The sequence below is a fragment of the Muntiacus reevesi genome, chromosome 4, assembly GCF_963930625.1.
Source record: "Muntiacus reevesi chromosome 4, mMunRee1.1, whole genome shotgun sequence".
NCBI classification, from domain to species: domain Eukaryota; kingdom Metazoa; phylum Chordata; class Mammalia; order Artiodactyla; family Cervidae; genus Muntiacus; species Muntiacus reevesi.
In genome coordinates, this window is record NC_089252.1 from 114,251,739 (window position 1) to 114,276,772 (window position 25,034).

The following is a 25,034-nucleotide window of genomic DNA, read 5'->3' on the forward strand; positions in this document are numbered from 1 at the left end:
AGGCAATCTCTAGTAACACTTTAGAATGGTGGGTCTTAAACCTGAATGTACATTGGTGTCACGTGGAGGGCTGGTTAAAACCCAGTTTGCTGAGCCCTATGGGGAATTTCTGACTTAGTAGGTGGGGGTGGGGCTCAAGAATTTACATTTTTACCAAGTTTGCAGGTGATGCTGCTGTGGCTGCCCCAGACCACACTTTGAGGACCACTGCCTTAGTGTGGAGACTTACAAAGTCTTTCTATGTGTCACAAGTCTAGATGCCTCACCAAAAAATGATGACGATTTTGGTTGTTTTTCCAGGAGCATTCTTGTGGCTTAATCTCTGAAGTATCCTCAGTTATTAATTATCTGATTATTTAAGATTGGCATCATTATCAATTCATGTTATTAAAATTATTAGACTTAAGTTTCCAGTTCCAGAAGTGGAATCATTGGGTCAGAAGACCTGTGTGGGGGATTCCCTGGAGGTCCAGTGGTTAGGACTCTGTGCTTTTTTTTGTTTTAACTTTGTATTTTGTGTTGCGGTACAGCCGATTAACAATGTTGTGATAATTTCAGGTAAACAGCAAAGGAACTCAGCCATACATCCACATGTGTCCATTTCCCCCCAAACTCCTCTCCCATCTAGGCTGCCACATAGCATTAAGCAGAGGTCCCTGTGCTATCAGTAGGTCCTTGTTGGTTATCCATTTTAAATATACCAGTGTGTACACGTCCATCCCAAACTCCCTAACTATTCCTTACCCCCATCCTTCCCCCTAGCAACCGTAAGTTCATTCTCTAAGTCTGTGAGGACTCCATGCTTTATTGCCAAGATGGCAGGTTCAACCCCTGGTCGAGGAGCTAAAGTTCCATGAGCCATGCTGTACGGCCAAAAAAAAAAAAAAGGGTGTGTTTTTCATGATTTTAATATACCTTGTCAAGCTGCCAGCATAGAATCTAACGTTTATCTTGTGCTGTGAAAATGTGCCATTTTATTTAATCTGTAAACTCCATTAATTCATTCAGCACATATTCACTGAATGATATTTTGCACCAGGTGTTTTAGAGACTCAGAGATGAACAAGCGGCACCAATCATGTGAGGTAGAGGTTATTACTATTCCCATTGTACAGATGAGGAAACTGAGACCCATGAGCCCAGGAGATGACTTGGGTATGGAGACATAGAGGGAGTTGTACGCTCTTAGGGCTGCTTCACCATTTGCACTAAAGAGTCAGTGTTGGCTCTAGGCAGGCTCATGCTGCATTGTTCCACATGGAAGGGAATATTTTAATTTGGGGTGGCAACTCTCTTTTTTTTTTTCCATCACCCTCCTGGAAAAATCAAATGAGGAAACATCCTGGCATCTAGCTTAGGAAATAAAGCTGACCCGAAAGCTGCCAGGAATAAAAGCTACCAAAACTTTCTCAACTGAGTTTGAGTTTCTACTCTTAAGAAATTAGCTAGAATTGGCCCTCCTCTGATTCCAAAGTTAGACTTGTTGGGAAAACTTCTAACAGAAAGCATGATAGATGTGCGTGGACATGTAGAGATTCAGTGACATCTTGTTTTTCACTTTCCTAAATGAGCTCTAATTACAACCGTTGATTGGGCAGCTTAATGGTGAAGTGCAAATACTTTGGTTTGACAAAGCAGAAGGTTTTATAATAAGTAAACTATTTTTTTTTTTACTTTCAGCTTCAGTTTCCTCATCTGCCGAATGGGTCTAAGAATACTTTCCTCAGAGATCTCTATGTAAGAGCTAAAGGATTCAGGGGGTAGTGGTCCCCATCTGTCCCCATTTTTTATTTTATGTTTTTATTATTTTTTTTGTCCCCCCCCTTTTACAAATATTTGTATTTGTTTGGCTGTTTCAGGTCTTAGTTGCAGCACATGGGCTCTTTGATCTTTGTTGTGGCATGTGGCTTCTTTTAGTTGAGGCATGGGAACCTTTCACTCTGGCATGTGGGACCTAGTCCCTTGGCCAGGGATTGAACCTAGGCACCTTGCATTGGGAGCGTGGTCCTAGCTGCTGGACCGTGAGGGAAGTCCCCATCCACCCACCTTTTAATTCAGGAATCTAACTCATGCAAAATCCAGGGGTTCCTGGAGCCTGACACTGAATTCCTGCAAACCCAGCCACATAACAGCCCCAACTGCAGTTGCCACCTTGAATTTGGCAGCTCTACCACAGCTGAGCACAGCTTCAAGTTCATGGTACCCAGTCAGTAATCTAGCTTATACATTTTTTTCCATCCCTAACAGGAAGAAGGACCAGAAACAGTTCACTTTTATGTGGGGCAGACAACAATACACGTTGCCCATCCAGCTCAGGCCCTGTTAACTCTCCCGCCCTCTGTCATAACACAGTCTGAAGGGACTGGACCATGCAGACATTCTGCAAAACACCACACTGTTCCACTCTACTGGTGACATAGTGTGAATAGGACTCAATGAGCAAAATGTGGTCCCAGAGGGTAGGAAATAAACCCTACAAGAATCCAAGGACTCTGGAAGATGGTCAGTTGACCCTAGTAGGTTTCATGGGCTCACCATGTCAGTGGTTTGGGGGGTGTTCAGGTGGTCTGGGGCACGCTGGGATCACCCTTCCAAGGTAAAGGACATCTGATTGCATCTTGTACCTCCCAGCATTCAGAAGGAAGCTCAGCACCTGGTGGATCTCTGCAGGCTGGAGCCCACATATCTGATACTTGGGAATTCTTATCCAACCTGTTTTCTGAGTGATGTGGAAGGCTTCCAGTTTTGAGCAGGTCCTGGGCAGAGAAGAGCTCTGTGGAAGCCCCAGACTGTCCTGCATAGCAGTTCTGCCTCTTGGCCATGTGACCTGGGAGAACCTGTGCTATGAGAGGGAAAAGATGCCACATGTTTATGGCAAGCCCCCATGGGGTCATCACCCAGCTCCCCAGAGTTCTGGAGCAAGGCCTTTCACTCTGTAGCTGAGAATGAGCACCCTTTGAGAAAGTCCTCCTGGAGTGGCTCCTGGCAGCCCCTCCTGCATGCATGCTCGATCGTGTCTGACTCTTTGCGACCCCATGGACTGTAGCCTGCCAGACCCCTCTGTCTAGGGGATTTCCCAGACAAGAATACTGGAGTGGGTTGCCATTTCCCACCTCCAGGGGAATCTTCCCAAGCCAGGGATCAAACCCATGTCTCTGGCATCTCCTGCATTGTCAAGCGGATTCTTTACCACTGTGCCACCTGGGAGGCCCACACAGCCGCTCACACGCTGGCATCTGTCAGACCTCCCATGGCATGAGATCAGGAGGGCGTGACAGTCTGAAGTCAGATGGTGTGTCTGGGATGGGGCACAAGTAGGGCAGAGGGCACAAGTAAGCTGCCCAGGCAGCTGGCCAAGCCCACCATGTCACCCACCAGCGCTGCACCCACGTGTCCCCTTCATCTCCCACCTGTGGCTGCAAGGGGCCCCCGGTGGGGGGGCGAGAAAGGGCCAAGCTTGATCCACAGATGGATCTGTTCGGTGTGTGGGTAGAAGCTGAAAATAGAGGCTAGCCACAAGGCAACCTCATTCGGCAGTGACCCTCACAGACAATAAAAGAGGCGGAATCTTCCCAATGGGCAGGGCTTTGAGCAGATCACATGGGCATTGCATCCACTCTGTGGGCAAGAGAAGCTGCCTGAGGTAAGAATAAATACAGACTTACGGGCAGTGTGAAAACAGGAAGGATAAATATTAAAAGATTGGGAGCAAGGAGGTCTGGGAAAGTGGGATGTGTGTGGACCCATAGGAAGGGACACAGGGAGTGAAGGTCTCTGTGCCACGTGTCAGCGTCCGCGGAGAGCACTCATCGTTGAAGAGGTCCTAGGCGACCAGGCAGAAAGGGCCACTCAGCTGCATCAGCAGTCAGCTTCTGTCCCTGATCTCCTCAGCTTTGGCACAGTAGGCTCATGAGTGGAGCTTACGTGGCAGGAGAGAGGCTCTGCATTCACTGAGAATGATTTGGGGACTTCCCCAGGGGTCCACTGGTTAATAATCCACCTTGCAATGCAGAGGAATTGGGTTCAGTCCCCGGTCGGGGAAATAAGATCCCACGTGCTGCAGAACAAGGAAGCCCACACACCACTGGAGAGTCCGTGAACCGCAACGAGAGATCCCACAAGACGCAACTAAGACCCAACATAACCCAATATGTGGATAAAGAGGGATGACCTGGTTACTGCCGCTGCTGAATGTCCAGTTTTCCAGCAACAAAGATGAACATAGAGCTGCCAATATGGCACCATTCTTCAAGGAACTCACCGCCAGTCACTCGGTGACAAGTGGATTACACTGGACATCTACTCAGGAGCATTTGTGTTGACTGGGTCTGACACATACTTGGACTGTGGGGTTACCTTTCCTAGTTAAAAGTTCTCACCCAATCTAAAGATTCGCAGAGTGTTTGGTCCACTGACATGAGGTCTCAGAAAACATCACATTGGACCAAGGGATTCATTTTACAGCAAAGAAGGTGCAGCCGTAGACATATGACCTGCAAAGAGTCGGACATGACTGAGTGACTTCCACTTTGACTTTCGGACTTATGAGGAGTTCAGGGCTAAAATGTACATCCAGACCATCAAACCAGACCCCCAAAAGATAACAGATTTTGGGTCTCTCTCCCAAACCCAGAAGTATTATCTCATTTCCATCCCCACAGACCTGTAAGAAGGAGGTGCATATGTGCTAAGTTGCTACAGTCGTTTCCGACTCTTTGTGACCCCATGGACTGTAGCCCGCCAGGCTCCTCTGTCCTTGGGATTCTCCAGGCAAGAATACTGGAGTGGGTTGCCATGCCCCCTCCAGGGGATCTTCCTGACCCAGGGATCGAACCCATGTCCCCGGCATCTCCTGCTTTGGGAGGTGGGTTCTTTACCACTAGCACCACCTGGGAAGCCCCAAGAAGGAGGTACTTTAATTCTTGAATACTTTCTGACTTGTATCTTTTCTCTCTTCCACACACGCAATAAATTCTGCCTGAAAGCTAATGTAACACCAGGTTCCCTTGAGGAGCATTTGCCAAAAGCTGCTTCCCGTAGACCTCCCCGGCCGGCCTGGAGGCTTTCTTGGTCAATACCTGGCAAGGCTCCAAGCCTGCTGGGCCAAAGGCTCTGTCATCCCTTCCCCTTCCAAACATCCAGCGGACCACGGCGCTAGCTTTCCAGAGTCATCAGCAAGACATCCTGGCAGGAAGTAGGCTCACACCCAGTTTCTGTTCTTCTCCCAGTTGGACTTTCAGCTCTTTTCAATTCAGCAGTCTCTAGGAAACTCTATCCTATGCCCCCAAAGGCATGATCAGCAGAATACTGAAGAATGATGAGGTTCTTCTCAGTAAAGACCACTTCCCTCTTGTCTCCTAAGCAGATCTGTCTTTCCCGAGAAGTGGCAATGATGTCATGTTGGAGGGGCTGCCTTAGAGTGGGCTGTGCAGCCCCTGGCCTCTGGCTGAACTGCCTTGTTCTCTGCAAAGACCATGTTCTCACAGGCAACAGAGGTGAAGGAAGCAGTCAGGAACCTAAAAACCTGTCCTTCCCCTTCCTAACCCCACCCCGACCCCACTCCGTAGATGCTGTTGTGATGGAACTTGGTATATTCAAGAATTTTTATATTAAAAATGTTTGATAGGTCAAAACTAAAACACTTTAGCAGGAAAAAAAAAGAGAGAGATGCAACTCAGGGACCCACTTGGGGAAAAAATATTTTTCCTCTTTCAGGATTCGTCTTAAACCGAAACCATGAATGGGTGCTGCCTACAATACGCAGAAACAGCAGAGCTGGGGTGTCAGTAGGTAAAGTTAAGAGTGACTCCTATCTCCATACTCCAAGTGAGCCATGGAGAGAATCTGGATTTCCCATCTTCACCACCCTAGGCTCTGTGAGTCTTGAGGTGTGGGTTCCCAGCAGGGGGATGGTTCCACCAGGATACACAAGAATCCCACTAAACCTTCAGCTCTAGTCGCTACCTGATTGCTTCAGGTTCCTTGTGCCAAGAGACCAGCAAGCAGGAAGAGAAGTCAACCTCCAGGCAGATGAATCGACTATGACATCAAGAGGGAGACCAGGCTGCTATTATACCATCGGACAGAGAAGAATGCGTTCAACCTTCCAGGTGACCCTTGTGAGTGTTTCTTGGTTCTTCTTTTTTGGCTGTGCTGGGTCTTTGTTGCTGCGCTGGCTTTTCTCTAGTGGCAGTGAGCGAGGCTACTCTAGTTGCGTTGCGCGGGCTTCTCATTGCAGTGGTTTCTTTTGTTGCGGAGCACAAGCTCTAGGGCATGTGGACTTCAGGAGCGGGCTCAATAGTGGTGGTGCATGGGCTAAGTTGCCCCGGGGCGTGTGGGATCTTCCCAGATGAGGGATTGCACCCACGTCTCCAGCATTGGCAGGTGGATTCTTTTTTTTTTTTTTTTTAATATATAATACCACTTTATTGACTGCAACATTCAAAAGGCAAAGTATTAGGCAGGTGGATTCTTTACCACTCACTGAGCCACTAGGAAAGCCCGCCCAGCAGGTGTATTGATCGTGACATCAGGGAGACACAGGGCTGTTGTTACATGACAGGACAGAGAAGAATACCCTCGACAGTCCAGATGATCCTCTTGACTGTTGCTTGGTTCTTCTTTGACCAATTTTGATGGTAAATAGACAGATGCAGCAACCATAACTAAGATGAGCATGGTGACCAGAGTCTCGGACTTCTCAGGGATGAAGCTCTGAGTTGTCTGGTTAGGTAAGCCACCTAGACCAGCAGAGGAGCCAGCTGAGGGTTGGTGGGGGCCGTCTAGAATAGGCACTAGGAGGGAGATAATGATATACTAGCTGGAGTGTGAGAGCTGTAGCTAATTCCACCAACTGCAAGTTTCCCCAGAAAAAGAAATGGATCGGAATCCTGGAGGAGATGGTCTCGAGTAGTGTTAACTTATTTTATGAAGCAGAAGGTCCAGATGGTATGGAACTGTAGTGAATGATGTGGTGTGTGTCCTCGGTACCTGCAGGACCGAGGCATCAGCCACCAGGAATCTTGCCCTCTCATGATGGGGCTGTCTTGTCCAAGGTTAGGACCCCTCCTTAGGGACAGCCCCAGCCAGTCAGCCAGTGAGCAGCCAAATTGGGGGCAGGGGGTGGTGGTGATGGTTTAGTCGCTCAACCATGTCTAACTCTTTTGCAACCCCATGGACTATAGCACGCCAGGCTCCTCTGTCCATGGGATTTCCCAGGCAAGAATACTGGAGTGGGTTGCCATTTCCTTCTCTAGGGGGTCTTCCTGACTCAGGGATCGAACCTGTGTCTCCTGCATTGCAGGTGGATTCTTTACCACTGAGCCGCCAGGAAAGCCCCAAATCATGGGTACCAGGGCTCAAACCCCTACCCTGTCAATTCAGGACAGCTCTGAAGGTCTCTCCTACTCCCTTGCAAGTGGTGTTGCTGACAGCACTTTTCCGTAAGGCTCCTACATGCAGTCCTCCTCAGAATCTGTTTCCTGGGGAACCTATCCCAGCACACCGTGCACATCCTCAACCACACCAGTTAATATCAAACCAAGAGGCCAAGATGGTCGTACCAACTTACATTCCTACCAGCAATGCCTGAGAGTTCCGTTTGTTCAGCATCCTTGCCAAATCCTGGTATTGTTTGGTTTTTTATTTATAGCCAGTCGGGTGGGTGTGAAATGGAATTTCATTGTGGTTTGAATTTGCATTTCCCTGATGACTAATGAGGTTGAACACTTCTTCATGGGTTTACCGGCCATTTGGATTTTCACTGTTTGGGAACAGTCCCAGTTCCTTTGCCAGGTCTGGTTCCACAGACGCGTTCATTGAATGCTACCTATGAAGGGAAGAAGTGCAGGGCTAAGCCCAAGGAGAACTTCTTACAAATAATTTTATGTATGTATTTATTTTTGGCTGTGCTGGATCTTCAGGGCTACACAGGCTTTTCTCTAGTTGCCATGAGCAGGAGCTGCTCTCTAGCTGTGGGCCAAGGGCTTCTCACTGTGGGGCCTTCTCTTGTGGAGCACGTGCTCTCGGCCATGCGGATTTCAGTAGTTGTGGCTCCCCGGCTCTCAAGCACAGGCTCAGTGGTTGTGGCATACGGGCTTCGTTGCTCCACAGCATGTGAGAGTTTCCCGGATCAGGGATCGAACACATGTCTCCTGCATTGGCAGCCAGATTCTTTAGCATGGAGCCACTGGGGGAGCCCCAAGGAGAGCTTTAAATAGCTTTCCTGAGGGCCAGCCGTCTTGATGAATCCTTCGTCCTCCTCTCACCTGACATCCGAGCAGCGTGAGAGTCGGTGGACTGTTCCCTCCTCCCGTCACCTTCTGCTCTTGGCTTCCCCGACAGTGCACAGACCTAGTGTTGTCTGCCTCCCGGCTGCCCCCTCTCTGTCCCCTCTGCAGGCTCTACTGTGAACTCTTGGGGTTCCAGGGAGTAGCCCTTGGCCCTGTTTCCATCTTACTCTCACCTTCTCTGTCTCCTCCACATCCACTCTCCCCCTTTCACTAGGTTCTCTGCCTCCGGAAGCTGATTATATGGGCACCTTGAGTGGGCTTGCCTGTTCTGCAATTTCAGATTGGATTTTAGTCACTGCTGCATAACAAGTTACCTCACCATTTAGAGGCTTAAGAATGCTACCATTTTATTATCTCTCATGATGCCTTGGGTTGGCTGGGCTCCTCTGGGGTCACTTCTGCCCCATCTGATGTCATGCCGCGGTAGTCCACGGGGGACTCAACTGGAGCATCCAAGATGGCACTCTCGTGTCTCCTGGCACTTGGTGGGGATGGCCAGTGGTTTGGCCACAGCGAGACAGGGAAGCCTGAAGCTCTCTTTCCAAGTCATTTCGGGGCCTCTTCTTCTCCATGAGCCCTTTCTCTCCCGTGGTCTTTCTGGCACAAGGGAGTCAGACTTCGTGCATGGTAGTTCAGGGCTTCTCAAACTGCGGAAGCTGAAACTCCCCGGGCGCCTTGAATTGTGAGCCCCAAGCTGTCGCTACATCACTCTGGCACCTTTGTTGCTGGCAGGTCCCCGGGCCAGCCCAAATACGACATGGGAGGGGACTGCTCAAAGGCATGCATGCCAGGCGCCATGATTCCTTTGGGGCCATCTTTGGAGGCTAGCCTCTTTGGAGACTGTCTCCTGCCTCGTCTCCAAGCTCCCCCCTCATGCAGAATGAGTGTTTTCCCCCACTTCCCATGACCCCCAGACTCTCACCCGATTTCAGCCTCAAGAGCAGGGCAGAAGTCTGGATTCTCAACCAGTTGTTGATGAGGCACTTGGGCCAGGCTCCTCTTGATCTGAAGGCCTGGGGACTACACAGAAGTCGTCTGCCCCCACATATCTGGTATGTAAATGAGACAGGAACTGCAGCACCACCATAAACACCCCATTCAGAAGGGGAGGCCACAGTCCCAGGTCCATCACAATTCTGAAATTCTGCCGGGTGCAGTTCTCCGCGCTCCAGAGCTGAGGAATGTGTGTTGACTGGGGCCCAGGTCTGCTCCCCGGGAATGGTTCTACTTGGCTCCACCCTCTGAGTCATCCTTCTTTTCCTTAAGAAATGGTTCAAAGAGGACTTCCCTGGTGGCTCAGACGGTAAAGAAATGGTTCATGTTTGCCTGATTCCTGCCCTTAGGCACTTGGGAGTCACAAAGGCCACGCTGTTTTATCCCGTTTCTTTTTAAAATTTTAATCATTTTTTTAACCCTTTGACCCCCTTCACCCATAAAATTACATATAATGCGTGTCTATATATATGCATACACGCAGTATATATTTTTATTTTACATACAGTTGGCCCTCCATACGCAGATTCAACCATCCGTGGACCGAAAACATTTGGGAAGAAAATTCCAGGAAATTTCAAAAAGCGAAACCTGAATTTGTTGCACTCCAGTGACATTTTTTTTCCCTGCAAAAAGCTTTCTTGTTTCCATTTGGCCCGCGGTTTGGGAGAGGGCGCCAGGGCAGTTAAAAAGCTGCCTAGTGGCTGCAGGCAGAAGCCCTGATACCAGGAGTTTGCCCGAGAGGCTCCCAGTTGTTTTGGAAGGTGATCCTTGCAGAGGTAGGCAGGTGGTCGTCCTTCTTGATGAGTTTCACCTCCTCACCCAGGAAGAGGCTCTCCAGGAAGTCGTGGAGGTGGGGTCTGTGCAGACAGAACTCAGAACTTGCAGATCCCAAAGGGTCCAGTTCAGATTCTTCTCCAGGACCCTAATGGCTTGCTGAGCATCCAGGTTTTACTGATACCTCACTCATCTTGGGACGGCTCCCGCATGTCCTGGAAGTGTGGGTGGCAGCCACGTGCATCTGCAAAAGACACCCCGCAGCATCATGTTTCTCTTCCTCCAACTCGCCCAAGAAGTGGTCCACGCCCTCAGGAGCCATGTGGCCACTGGTGGGAATAGACGCCCTGAGAGACGTGGGTGTGGGAGACCCGGAGATGCATGTTGACCAGGCGCTGATGGTGGCCTCCACCACAGTGGAGTAGTTCTGAGGAATGTGGGAGCTCCATTGATCTGCAATAAGGAGCTAAGACCAGAGCTTGGCGTTGGCTGGTCCTGGAGGCTGAGGATGACTGAGAGATTGGTGCCAAAGGTTGTGGCTGGGAAAGAGCTTAGACAGTGGTCCGAGGCTGGAAGAAAAGGCGTCCCTGGTTCTGTTCCGTCCAATCACTGTAGAAGTCAGAGACAGATTCCAGGGACTGAGGTACACGCCACCCCCCACCACCCCACTAAAAATTATTTGCTATTGTTTTTACAACTATTTATATAGCATTTACATTTTAGTAGGTATCATAAGCAATCCAGAGAGGATTTAAATTGTATGGGAGGATGTGTGTAGGTTATATGCAAATACTAGGCCATTGGGACGTCCCTGGGGTTAAGACTTCGCTCTCCAGTTCAGGGGGTGCAGGTTTGATCCTTGATTGAGTAACTAAGATCCCACATGTCTCAGGGCCAAAACCCCAAAACATAAAACTGAAGCAATATTCAATAAAGACTTCTAAAAAAAATGGTCCACATAAAAAAATAAATCTAAAAAAAAAAAAAAAACCCAAACTCTGCAAATACCTGGCCATCGTATATATGAGATTTGAGTATCAGTAGATTTTGTTATCCATGAGGGTCCTAGAATGAATCCCCCATGGATCCTTAGGGAAAACTGTATACATATAATATCTCTGTTCCTCTCAGTCTGAATTAGTAAAATGAAAGCTTTTGTGCATTTCCTATGTAGTAAATGATCTCCTCCATTAGGCAAAAGCCCCACCTTTCCCAAACATTTCTTCCCAAAACACAGACCCTTTGGTCCACATGCAAGTTGCTGAGGGACACACCTTCTGAGATTCTTAGAAGCATGTTTTCTAGCCAAGAGGACCTATCTGTGTACCCTGAAATGCATCTAAGGTCTGAAGAAAGTGTTTTGTGTCTGCATTTCTGATCTGATCTTGGCCTGAAGGCCACCTCTCACAGGCGGTACCCTGGATTTGATCCTTGCCACCAGGTTCCTTCCCTCCCCGGGTTCTTATTTCCCTTGAGAATTTTTTGGGGGCTGTAGAGGTTGGAAGGAGAAGGCAATGGCACCCCACTCCAGTACTCTTGCCTGGAAAATCCCATGGGTGGAGGAGCCTGGTAGGCTGCGGTCCATGGTGTCGCTAAGAGTTAGACACGACTGAGCGACTTCACTTTCACTTTCACACATTGGAGAAGGAAATGGCAACCCACTCCAGTGTTCTTGCCTGGAGAATCCCAGGGATGGGGGAGCCTGGTGGGCTGCTGCCTATGGGATCACACGGAGTCGGACACGACTGAAGTGACTACCAGCAGCAGCAGCAGCCCCAGTTTTAGTCCTGAAAGTCCAGTATCCCAAGAAGCTCCCTCAGTCCTGGGTAAACTGGGCCACCTGTCAGGGAAATGATATGCAAATATTGATTCGTGGTAGTTACAGTTAGGATTTTCTTTGAAATGCCAGGTTTGAAGCCAAAGTACTTTTGAACTTGGGGAATAAAGAGCGGAAAGCTGCCTACTGTGGCCAGCAGAGTCTGAAATGCACAGGAGACCGAGGGCAGGGATGTGGTTAGTTAGGGCAGCATCTCTCAGACCTTGGTGTGCTTGAGACTCGCTTCAGGGTCCTGTAAAATACTACCTCTGATCAGCAGGTCTGAGGTGGGTCTGAGACTATGTGTTTCTAACAGGCTCCCAGGTGATTCCGAGGCTGCTGGTCAGGGACAATGCGTGGAGGAGTGAGAGTCTAGAGAGATGTAACTTCTCTCTCTCTCTTTTTAATAGAAAACCACAATCACAGAAAAATAACCAAACTGATCACATGGATCACAGCCTTGTCTAAGTCAATGAAACTATGAGCCATGCCGTGTAGGGCCACCCAAGACAGACGGGTCACGGTGGAGAGTTCTGACAAAACGTGGTCCACTGGAGAAGGGAATGGCAAACCACTTCAGTATTCTTGCCTTGAGAACCCCATGAACAGTATGAAAAGGTAAAAAGATATGAAACTGAAAGATGAACTCCCTAGATCGGTAGGTACCCAGTATGCTACTGAAGAAGAGTGGAGAAGTAACTCCAGAAAGAATGAAGAGATGGAGCCAAAGTGAAAACAATGCCCAGCTGTGGATGTGACTGGTGATAAAAGTAAAGTCAAGGAGAACAAACCAGTCCATCCTAAAGGAAATCATCCCTGAATATTCATTGGAAGGATGATGCTGAAGCTGAAGCTCCAATCCTTTGGCCACTTAATGGGAAGAACTGACTCACTGGAAAAGAGCCTGAAGCTGGGAAAGATTGAAGGCAGGAGGAGAAGGGGACAGAGGATGAGATGGTTGGATGGCATCACCGACTCGAAGGACATGAGTTTGAGTAGGCTTCAGGATGACAGGGAAGCCTAGTGTGCTGCAGTCCATGGGGTTGCAAAGAGTCGGACACGACTGAGTGACTGAACTGAGCTGATATATAATTTTACTTATTTTGGGCTGTGCTGGGTCTCTGCGGCTGGGCGGGCTTTTCTCTGGTTGTGGTGAACCAGGACTACTCTCGAGCTGAGGTGTGCGGCTTCTCTGGTTGTGGCAGCTTCTCTTGTTGCGGAGCATAGACTCTAGGTGTGCGGGCTTCACTAGTTCTGCAACAGGTGGGCTTTAGAGCTCAGTAGTTGTGGCAGACGGGCTCAATGTGAAGCATGTGGGATCTTCTCGGGTCAGGGATCAAACCCGTGTCTCCTGCATTGGCAGGCAGAATCTTTACCACTGAGGCACCAGAGAAGCCCTGTAACTTCTCTTACAACACACATAACCTTGAGGGAATTCCTTCTTCTTTCAGACCTTTTATCAGGTGTACATTGGGGATACTAATTCTCCCATCACAGGGTAACACCCAGGAGCTTTCACGCTAGAAGTGGACTGTTGTGAAGATTCAGTGTGCCTGGCGTGTTGTGGGGGGCTGCCTGGATGTAAGCCATCTTTCCAACCTCATCATCTTTAGTTTCTCACGCTTGCAGGGCTCTGATTGGCTTCTTAACGGTTAGCAGAATCCTTCATGGGGAGCAGGCACTTCGAGGGCAGTTGCTGACGTGTTCAGAGGGATGCTGAGTGAAGGCAGATGACCACGAGCTAGTGCCAGGGCATGGGGCCAGCTGCACCTGTGATCTAACCATCCGTGTACCCTGCGGAGAAAAACCTCATTTCATTTAGAGATGGTGTTGGGAGTCGACATTTTTTATTTCAAGGCAGAAAAAAAAGAGAGAAAAATGCTACAGGGAGAAAGTTTTTCTCTTAATCACTATTGTCAGAAAGTTCAGGTTGGAGGAAATGTTAAAGAAGGAAACTATGAAACATAAATAGCCTCAGAAGTACTGGCTTTGGAATCAGAAATTCTGGTTCCATCACACACTATGTTGTATGACCTTGGGTAAATTGCTCCCGCTCTCTGAGCCTCGGTGACTCCTCTGTAAAATGAAGGCAAGAATCCCTGTCTAGTTAGCTGGTGCCGCCTCCCTTCCAACATGGGTATCTGTGACTCATCCTGCCTCTCACTGCCAGCTGCTGGGTGTCAGGGCTCCTCTGGGGAGCCAGGACCACTGAGGCTGCAGGCTGGCAGCCTATGGCCAAAGGGCTCTACAGACCCTTCTTGTCATTGTTCAATTTTCTGCTCTTGTTATTCAGTCACTAAGCCGTGTTTGCAACCCCGTGAACTGCAGCACGCCAGGCTCCCTGTCCATCACCATCTCCCGGAGTTTGCTCAGACTCACGTCCATCGAGTCGGTGATGCCATCCAGCCATCTCATCCTCTGTCGCCCCCTTCTCCTCCTGCCCTCAGTCTTCCCCAGCACCAGGGTCTCTTCCAATGAGTTGGCTCTTTGCATCAAGTGGCCAAAGTATTGGAGCCTCAGTTTCAGCATCAGTTTCATGAGCCAACATTAAACTTCAAGAGACTTGCGATAAAATCCTGGAGTCACAACTCTTTCAGAACATGCTTTGGATCTTAAAACACTGCAGCCTGGACTTCCCTGGTGGTCCAGTGGTTAGGAATCCGCCTGCCCATGCAGGGGGCAAGGGTTCAGTCCCTGGTCTGGGAAGATCCCAAATGCCAAGGAGCAAACTAAGCCCACATACCGGAACTACTGAAGCCCTCGTGCCCTAGAGCCTGTCCTCTGCAACAAGAGAAGCCACCGCAAGAGAAGCCCGTGTACCGCAACTTGAGAAAGTGCGCAGCAACCAAGGCCAGCATAGTTGAAAAAAACAACCCTCTGCAGTCCCTTCCTGCCACACTTTTGTACTCTCCTGATTGCTACAAGCCTCGCCACTTGGAGTACTGACAGCTGCCGACCCCTCACACTTGCTGGGCCCCTGGGGGCTTTGCTTTGGCATCCCTTTTTGTTTCCTCCACGCTCTGAGGTGTCGGATACTGGCCGGCTCGCTGGAGGTCTTACAGGGTGCCCGACACCGCCTCAAGCACTTTAACACGTCCATCCTCCTGCCCGGCCTATGAGACAGATGCTATTATTAGCCTCCAATTCCAAAAGTGAGGAAACATACAGAGATGCTAGGGGAACTTCCCAAGGTCACACAGCTGGGAAGTGGCAGCGCCGGGGGCCCTGGCTCCTGAGTGTGTGTGCGGTCAGCCTCCGTACACGCTGCCTCTGCCAGAGACACTGAGCCCCTGCTCCTCTTTATTTTTCTCAAACTATTGTTTGTTTTTCTGATAATAAAATGCATGCTCATAAAAAAAAAAAAAAAAACCACAAACAGGAACATGTAAAGAAACAAGTAAAAAAAATGTCTCAAACTTTCACTCTGGGCCCCTCCCTAGAAGTAGCATTTGGGGGTCATGTTAGCAGATGGTCACACGTATGTGTAATACAAGATGGGATATTATGATCTGTATGTACTAAAAAGCTACAATGATGAGAGAATGATCTAGAACTCACACTGGGAGTCATTCAGCTGGGTTCAGATCTCGCAGCCTGTGTCCTCTGCCTGGGTGACCCTGGGCAATTCAGCAACATTTCAGTTTTCTGCAAAATGGGAACCTCCTAGAACAACAGGTTTAAAAACTTCAGTGAGATAACAGAGGAGAAATGCTTAGCATGGATTCTGACAGCCAGTGAGCACTCCCTAAAAATCTAGTTGTGATTATGATTCATGGCTGATGGGAGCTCTTTCGGTTGGGAGCCACAGGGCCACCGAAAATTCATTCTCTGGCCACGGAGAGAAGCAAAGAGTGAAGGTTGCAGATGGTCTGACGGCTGAAGGAAGACACCCAGCATGAAAGCCGGGCCTGCCGTCATGACCTGGAGGACCAGGAGCAGCTTAGAAAGTGAGGTGTGTGTTGGGGGTGGGGGGACAGGATATGAATTGGGTACTGGGGTGGGGCAGGGGCTGGAGGAGTCCCTGGGGTAAAGACCTAGGACCCCGCCCTTGATGGGGAGCCTTCTCTTTCGCAGGCCTAGTGCACTGGGTCCCCGGGTCTGGATAATCACCCAGGCGCTGAAACTCGCCCAGCAGTCTCCTCCCTCCAAGTAAATAGGTGTTGCTATTCTAAGCCTGCCTGAGAGAAAAATACTTGCTTTGCTTTGGAAGGATTTTTTTTTTTTTTTAAGCCTTGAAAATAACAGGGCAGTAGGCTGACTATTTTAGGTTGGGGCCTTTGGCTGGCTTTCAAAGGCCCGGCCCAAATGAGATCTATTTAGAAACAGGTCGCGCTGCACACTCCGCACGCGTTGATCGTCCGGTAGAACAAGCCTGGATGGAGGCGTCTAAGAGACTCCGGGGCGCGGACCGGCAGCAGCGTTGGAGGGAATCGCGGGGCCACTGTTTACGCGGGGACTGTAAACGCGCGGCCGGCCTCTCGCTCTGAGCCTCTGCGCTCTCCCCACACCTGCTCCGCCCCGCCGGCCCCGCCGCCGCCCCTGCGAGTTCTCAGGGGGCGGAGCCGCCGTCTGCCTGTCTCTCCTCTTTAGGAATCCCGGGTCGGGGTGGGTTTGGAATATGGGGAATGCTCCCTACCTTTCTGTATAAATCAGCGGGGTAGGCGGCAGCGTCGGGGCCAGGGAGGAGCCCGCCGTCCGGCTGGGGCCTGCCCTCGGGAACAGGGCTGAAATTTTCCACTCTCAGTGGGTCACAGGGTGCCTCTGGGGACGAGAAAGACACTCCGGAGGTGACGGCCTGAGATGGAGTAGAATAACCTGAGCCGACGAGACTGAAATCTTGACCCTGGCCTTTACAAGCTGTGTGACCTTGGAGAGGTAACTTAACCTCTCTGATTCTCTGTTTTCTTTTTAGTGAAATGGAGCTTCTAAAGCAAACCTAGGGCTTCCCTCATAGCTCAGTTGGTAAAGAATCCGCCTGCAATGCTGGAGACTCCGGTTCGACTCCTGGGTCGGGAAGATCCCCTGGTGAAGGGATAGGCTACCCACTCCAGTATTCGTGGGTTTCCTTGGTGGCTCAACTGGTCAAGAATCCGCCTGCGGTGTCGGAGACCTGGGTTCGATCCCTAGGTTAGGAAGCTCCCCTGGAGAAGGGAAAGTCTTCTCCAGCATTCTGGCCTGGAGAATTCCATGGACTAAGTCCACGGGGTCACAAAGAGTCGGACATGACCGAGTGACTTTCACTTTCAAAGCAAACCTTACAGGACCACAGGAAAGATTTAAGAAGATAATGTATTTAAAAGCATCTAGCACATATAGAGTAGCCACCAAATCTGCAAACACAGAGGAGTTTTTAAGAATAAGTGGTTTGCTGATTTTACATAAAAAATTTTTCTTCCAAATGTTAGGGTCACCCTGTGGTGGTAATAATAACTAGCACTTATATGGTTCTTGCCATGTGCCAGGCACTGTTCTAAATACTTTACATACATAAACTCATTAAGTAAGTAAGTAAGTGTTAGTCACAGTTGTGCTCAACTCTTCGAGACCTCATGGACTGCAGCCCACCAGGCTCCTCTGTCCGTGAGATTTTCCAGACAAGGATACTGGAGTGGGTTGCCATTTCCTTCTCCAGGGGATCTTCCCAACCCAGGAATTGAACCTGGGTCTCCTGCACTGCAGGCAGATTCTTTACTGACTGAGCTACAAGGGAAGCCCCGTAAACTCATTAAGTCTTCACAACAACCCTATGAAGTAGGTGCTATATTATCCCCATTTTATAGATGAGGAAACTGAGGTTCAACATTAAACGACTTACCCAGGATCATACAGCTAGCAAATGGCAGAACCAAGAATCAAACTCAAGATTGTTAACCATTACATTTTAGTTAACCATTTGCTAGAATCCCTTTATCAAATACAACTGATGGCTTGACCCTCAGATAATGCTAATAGGTAAAAATATGACGGGGAAAATTATGATGGTCACAGATCCCCAACACTGCAAAGAAACTTAAGTGATAACCCAGTGACTGTGGTCTTAACCTTCTACCTTTTTCAGTCAAGAATAGACTGAAAACGTTTGGGAGGTAATTGGCAAATTTCTTTCTTTCTTTTTTTTTTTTTTTACTTTGGTCTAAGCTGTTGGGAGAGAGGTGGTCTCTCAGTGTGATTTCTCTTATTAGGGTGGTGGCTATATTTTTATATGTTTCATTTATTTGCATGTTCCCTCCTGTGAATTGTCTGTTCACATCTTTTGACTGTTTTTCTACCTGGTCTTTTCTTACTGATTTTTCGAGCTTTCTTTATTAAGAGAAACGAATCCTTTGTTTGTGAATTGAGTTGCAAGTATTGTTTCCCAGTGTGCTGTTTGACCTTTGATTTTGCTGAAAGTGTTTATTATGGTGCTGAAAGTTGACTTTTATGTGGTTCAGTGTATCAATTTTTTTTCATAGCTTCTGGCATTTGTATATAATGCTTAGAAATGCCTTCCCTGCACTGAGAAAAATTTTGTTTCCATGTTTACCTTTAGTATTCTTAGGGTTTCTCTTGTTAATGTTTAAATCTTTCAGTCATTTGGGTTTTATTTCAGTGTAATTTGGAAGTTAGAAATCAAACTTTCCCCTCTTTTTTTTTAGATGGTAGGAAAACAGCACTTTTCTTCTACATGCCTGGCACATCCACATGTATCACTGGGATCATTTCTGCCCCATTCTCCTTGGGTCCAATTTTAATAGGAAAATTTGGCCTTAGTTTGGCGTATTCATTTCCTGGGCTGATATAGCAAAGTACCACAAACTGTAGTGGGGGGGGGTGATTAAGCAACAGAAATGTACTCTCTCACAGTTCTGGAGGCCAGAAGTGTGAAATCAGGGTATCAGTGGGGCTATGGTCCCTCTGAGATTCTGGGTCACATCCTTCCTTGCCCTTCTCTTAGCTTCTGGTGGTGGTCTCAATCCTTGATTAGTAGCTGCATCATCCCAGTCTCTGCTCCTACTGTCACATGACCTTCTAGGAACAAACACTTTCAGTAAATGTATAAGAAGTTAATTTATTTATTGTAAAAAATAATTCACACATATTAATTTAAAAAATGCCGATTCTCCAATAGTCAAAGGTCACGAACAAGCAAGCCAGAAAACAGGGAATATAGATGTAGGGAAATACTCACCTGCTGATTAATGAAAAATATACAACTTAACACAGAGATATGATACTTTTCTTTTTCTAATACCCAAAAGGAAAAAGAAAACAACTTAGACTGGCAAAGAAATGGTGAGACTGGCAAAGAAATGGTGAAACTGGCAGTCTCAGGTACCACCAATCGCTGGAACCTTCTGGAAAACTAGTTGGCAATGCAGATCAAGGGTCATTTAAATTTTTCTTCCAACTGACCCAGTAATTCTACTTCTGCGGCTGTATTCTAGAGGAATCATCCTAAGTAGGGAGAAAGCTATTTGAAGAGGTAGAGGGTCTTCCCTGGCAGTCCAGTGGTTAGGGCTCCACACTTCCATCGTGCGGAGCACAGATTCAGCCCCTGAAAGGGGAACTGAGATCTGGAAAACCAGACCCCACAAGCCGTTTAGTGGGGCCAAAAAAAAAGTAGAAAAAAGGGACATTTATTGGATCCATGCTAAATGCCAAACTCTTTGCAAGCTTTTCTCATTTAATTCTCTCCATAGGTGACGCTAGTGATAAAGAACCCACCTGCCAATGCAGGAGATGTAAGAGACTTGGGTTCGATCCCTGGTTGGGAAGATCCCCTGGAAGAGGGTATGGCAACCCACTCCAGTGTCCTTGCCTGGAGAATGCCATGGACAGAGGAGCCTGGCGGGCTACAGTCCATAGGGTTCCAAAGAGTCGGACACGACTGAAGCGACTTAGGACACAGTACACATAACCTCCTGAGGTCAGCATTCTTAGCTCCATTTACTGGCAAGGAAACCAAGGTTCTGTGAGGTTAGGCCTTGTCCAAGGTCACACAGCCTCTAAGTGACAGGGCTGGACTTTCAGTTCTAAGGCCCCTGGGTTCCCAGCTCCCCACAGCTGCTAGGGAGGCAGAGCACCCCAGCCGCTGACCCATCAGCTACACATGGGAGGTGGGGCCAGGGGTTCCACTGAAGGGTCTCTTAAGATTTCTCTGAGCTTTTATGAATCTATTTATTGCTATAAGTAAACCTCAGGGAGGATAAATACAGAAGTGAGTAAGAATTGTGCAAAAAATATTATACACCCTTCATTTCCCCCTTTGGCTTTGGAACTTTCAGCCAAGATTAATCTTTGTTTTGGATTTTCATTTTGGGTATATTGGTGTTTTCTGAATTAAGATGAGCTTTTTACTGTGTTTGAGTACCTATTTATTCCCTGGACAAATATATTGTGATGATTAAAAATATAGGAGTTCCTTTTCTCTTTGTTTGAAATTGTATCAAAATAAATAGGTTTTTTTTTTTTTCCCTTAAAAATAGGGGGGGGTTGAGTCGGACTGCTTCAATTTCTCCCGGAGCTCACCTGCTATTAGCGGTGTGTTCTTGTCTAAATTCCCTTGTGTGTGAGACAGAATGATGCAGGTGCCCATCTCATGGAGTTGTTACAAGATTCCGTGTGATTTACTACCCTATGCCTTATGGCATCATCATAGTTAGCTTTCAATCACTGTTACTATTAATTCCCTTCTATGTCAACCAACTTGCTTTGGAGCTGTCTGCCTTCTGAAATTGTTTCTAAAGAAAAGTACTGACTTTCCTGATAGAGCAAATATGGACAGGGCACCAACATTACTAGAAAGAGTCCCAAGAGGAAGATAAAACCAAAGTGGCCCAGAACCACGATGAGGAAATGAACCAAGAGAAAACAATCTCTAGAATTTTAAGTGTGCAAACCATATTTGAGGCTGAGAGAAGGGTCTGTCTTCTCAGACCTGATTTCTACGAATCTGGTGTCAGAAGCTGCTAGCTAAGGTTGCCCTATTATACCACCTCTTGGTCTTGCCCTTCCGGAGAGGTAGGTGAAGGGGTCCAGATGATCACCTATTGAATAAATAGAGCCCCCCAGTTTTCCCACTTACTCAGAGTTATGAGGCCAATGTCTACTTGGAAAAGGATGCAGATATTGCTACTAATGACTGGGTGTAGCTTCCGTATCGTTTGCTGGCAGCCTGAGCCACCGTGTAGCTGTTCCAACTACCCTCAGGCCACCATGCTGGAAAGGCCAGGACGTGCTCAGGCAGACAGTGCCCTCTCCCGTCCCCCGCCCACCCTTCCAGCCTTCCCCCTGGATGTACCAGACGTCGGAGTAAGGAAACCGTCTTGGAAGTGGACCCTCCAGGCCCCAGCCATTCAGGGCACCTCCAGTCCCAGACATTGTGGGACTAGCCATCCCTGCTCGGCTCTGTCTGCATTCCTCACCCACAGAATCTGTAGGCATAACAAAATAGTTCATGTTTACACCGCTAAGCTCACAATGGCTCCTTACACCACGATGGGCGGCTGGAATGATCGTCTGCCACAGAAGGTGCCATCTGGTGACAGGGCTTCAGGTTAAAACTGCGCGATGAGCGGTTCCTCCTTTTAGTCCCATCAGTGTGCCTCTTCAACCTTGTCTGGGGAGAGCTGGCAGCTTTTAAGACCCCTCCAGGGCCATGTAACCCTGCTGGCCTCTCTCCAGTGTCATCTACTTAATTTCTGGGGCCCAGTGCAAGGTGAAACTGTGGGGCCTCTTGTTTGTGAAGCCGGGAAAGTTGTCATTAGAGGTACAAAGAGGGAGATCTTTTTCTTTTCTCTGGACCCGTCATGGTGTTCTGTACCTGCTGTTTAAAGCCAGGTTCCTTGAGGTTCAAGGATGCTGGCAGCCTGAGCACAGACCCCAGTAGGGACCCACGGGTGCCTCCTGGCTTCTGGATTCCCCCTACCCTGCCCGGGGGGGCTGGAGGACAAGGATGGCAAATAATCACTTGGTTATTGGGGGGGAGACTAGGAGGCCGGGGAGGAGGGAAGTGCCAGAAAGGAAGGGGAGCAAGCAACCGAGAAGCCCTGGGAGGGGGGAGGCACCACCACATGTGAAGAGCCTCCAAGCCCCTGGGGGCAGGCTCAATTGTCCCATTACACTCGACCAAAACACATGCAAAGATGAAATGATCAATAATTTCGAGGTTAAAAAAAAATAGAATTTCAAGATAGAGACCACAGAGCATCTTATCCCAAGTGCTGGGCCTCCTGAGTGTCTGCCCTGTGTGACTGCCCTGATCTCACATCCACACCGCCCACCCTGCCCCTCATGAACACAAGATAAGATGCTTTAGTCAGGATGTCAGCCCCGCCCCCGTCCCATGAAAGCGAAGTCTCTCAGTTGTGTCCAACTCTTTGTGACCCCTTAGACTGTAGCCCACCAGGCTCCTCTGACCATGGAATTCTCCAGGCAAAAATACTGGAGTGGGTTGCCATTCCCTTCTCCAGGGGATCTTCCCAACCCAGGGATCGAGCCCAGGTCTCCTGCATTGTGGGCAGATTCTCTACCATCTGAGCCACCAGGGAAGCCCAGTCCTATGAGGTGGACATTATTATCTGCATGCACAAGATAAGAGGACCTCTCAGACAGCTGTGCTGGCTTGTCTGCCTGGCCCAGAGTCACACAACTAACAGGACGAGGAGATGGAAATTCAGTGTCTGGTTGCAGACTATTGAAGCTGTCTGAACTTGGGTTGGAGAAGCATTTCCAGACACAGAGTATTGCAGAAAGGAGTGTGTTTTTTAGGAACGAAGAGCAGAGATAACGTGGGCACTGCAAGGGCAGCCGGCCGACACCTCCTGACAGGCCAGGAAGAGTCGACAGCTTTTGTGCCTTAGTAGCCAATTTGTTATAGCCTTAAGGCAAAGAAAATTCCTGCTGCAAGGTGGCATTAGGTGATAGGTTAGGGAGCTGTAGGATAACTACCAGGGTGAGCATTTTTGCCTAATTTAGGGTCAGGAAGCCAGCTGGTGATGATCGGGGCTGGGGGCGGGGCGCGGTTTGGCAATGGTGACAAAGGGGCTCAGCCAGCTTCGGCGGTGACCTTGGTTCTGGACTCTGCTTCTGCGGCCTTGGGGGCAGGACTCAACACACACCTTGTATGTCTTCCGCCGGCTGAGGCTGTGAGAGCCTGAGAGAAGGCAGTCCAGTGAGGTGTGAGCTGAAGCGGAAATGCAGGAAAATGCCACGGAAGAACAGAACACTGAAGGCGTGAGGTGGAGCCGGAGCCCTGGAGCTGGGGTGGAGAGGAGACAGGAGCATTCTGTCCAGAAGGGGAAAGAGCAGGAGCCGCTTGGGCGGGTGCTCTGGTTCCATAGGCCTGAGAGGAGAACGGGCACCGTTGCTGCGATAGGAGGGGTCGGGCAGAGGCAGAATGTCAACAGGAAGAGGGTGCCCTTTACCAAACGTCAGAAAAAGGCACTGAGGCCTGGGCTTGGCAAATTCCTCTGATGGGAGATCTCAGTGAGCAGGAGACCGACTGGGCTTAGTGGAGGATGGATGAGAAAAGGGCTTCCCAGGTGGCTCAGTGGTACAGAATACACCTGCCAATGCAGGAGAGGCGGGTTCGATCCCTGGGTCAGGAAGGTCCCCTGCAGAAGAGAATGGTCACCCACTCCAGTATTCTTACCTGGGAGATCCCATGAACAGAGGAGCCTGGTGGATAGAGTCGCAAAGAGTTGGACTCGACAGAGTGACTGAGCATGTACACACGCACAGGTGACAAAGTTGAGCCTGAGTCTAGGCCAATTGTGGATAAATTTGACCCTAAAAGGGAAGAAAGAATTAGGGTGGTAACTGAAAGTGCAAAAGGGACATTTGAAAAATGTGGGTTTTTTTTTGCTTTTTCAAGACCTGGCAGACTTGTCCTTTTAGGGCAGAAAGTGGGAAGTCAGGAAGAAGTGGGGAGGAGGGGAGGAGAAGCAGGGCTCGCTGAGCACCCACTGTGTGCCTGGGCACCTCTTAAGTACCAGGGCCTGCACCTCCCCATTTCCTTTCTTCCCAGTGACCCTTGAAGGCAAGTGTTTCTGCTCCTCCATCACCTGAGGGAGAGGCCAAGAATCCCGGTGGGGAGGGCAGGGCTGGGATTTGATTTCCCATTTGCCTGATTGCACAACCCATGCCTACTCTTCTGTGCACAGAGAAGCACTGGGATGACCCAGAGGGGTGGGATGGGGAGGGAGGTAGGAGGGAGGGTCAGGATGGGGAACACATGTGCACCCATGGCTGATTCATTTGAATGTATGGTCAAAACCACCACAATATTTTAAAGTAAATAGCCTCCAATTAAAATAAACTGAAAAAAAGGGGCTTGGGTTTACCAGGGAGAAACTATGTGTTTTTCTCATCGGCTGCTGAAATAGGAATATGGTGGAGAGGGGGTGGTGACCAGGGGCTGCTTGTGGAGCCCAGTCTTCAGCCCCAGGTGTGGTCCAGGGCTTGGGGGAAGCAGGCAGAGGTGAGCCTCAGAGGTGGTGGGAGAGGCCCTGGGAGGCTGTGTGTTGGCCACGCCCCTGAGGCAGGTGGACACCGCACCCCACCCCCACCCCTGCAGATGCTGTAGGTGAGGTTGTGTAGTCAGGGTACCTTTCATCTCCAGACCCTGTCGCCGAGGAGCTAGAGTAGAAACGGATATGGTCCTGGGAAGGGTGGAGAAGCTGGTCAGGCATCCAGGGGCCCAGGCATCTCAGAGGGCATGGCTTGAAGCCTAGCCCTGGAGTCCTGGGTGGTCAGTATCCCGGTGAGGGTCACACTGAGCTTGTGGGTGGAGGGAGTGTGGCCGGCAGAAGAGGTGGTGGGGCTGGCAGACACACCAGTGACCCCGCTCCATCGCTTATTCACCCATTCCCAATCTCCATTTCCCGTGTGGACCATTCTATTTAACCTCCAGACCTTCTCCCTTTCCAGTGTGGACCATTCTATTTGACTTCCAGGCCTTCTTTTTTTTTTTTTAATTAAATTTTGGAGTGGGTAACAGGCTCACATGGTTCAACAACTTAAAATTATAAAAGGTATAAGAAAAAAGTAAGAAAAATAAATAAAAATAAGACATACAGAAGAAACCAAAATATAATTAGAAAAAAACTTTTATAATTTTAAAACAAAAATTATAAAAAGTTAGGCAGTGAAACTATTTTTTCCACTCTGGTACTTCA

General features: G+C 48.9%; 1 long non-coding RNA gene across 1 annotated transcript; it reads right to left on the reverse strand.

Moving 5' to 3' along the window:
• Positions 1-13,601: 13,601 nt before the first annotated feature.
• Positions 13,602-16,611, reverse strand: LOC136167376 (uncharacterized). Its single transcript, XR_010663094.1, has 3 exons — positions 16,514-16,611; positions 15,436-15,540; positions 13,602-13,671 (listed from the first exon to the last, which is right to left on the reverse strand). It is a non-coding gene; the product is annotated as an uncharacterized lncRNA (long non-coding RNA).
• Positions 16,612-25,034: the final 8,423 nt, after the last annotated feature.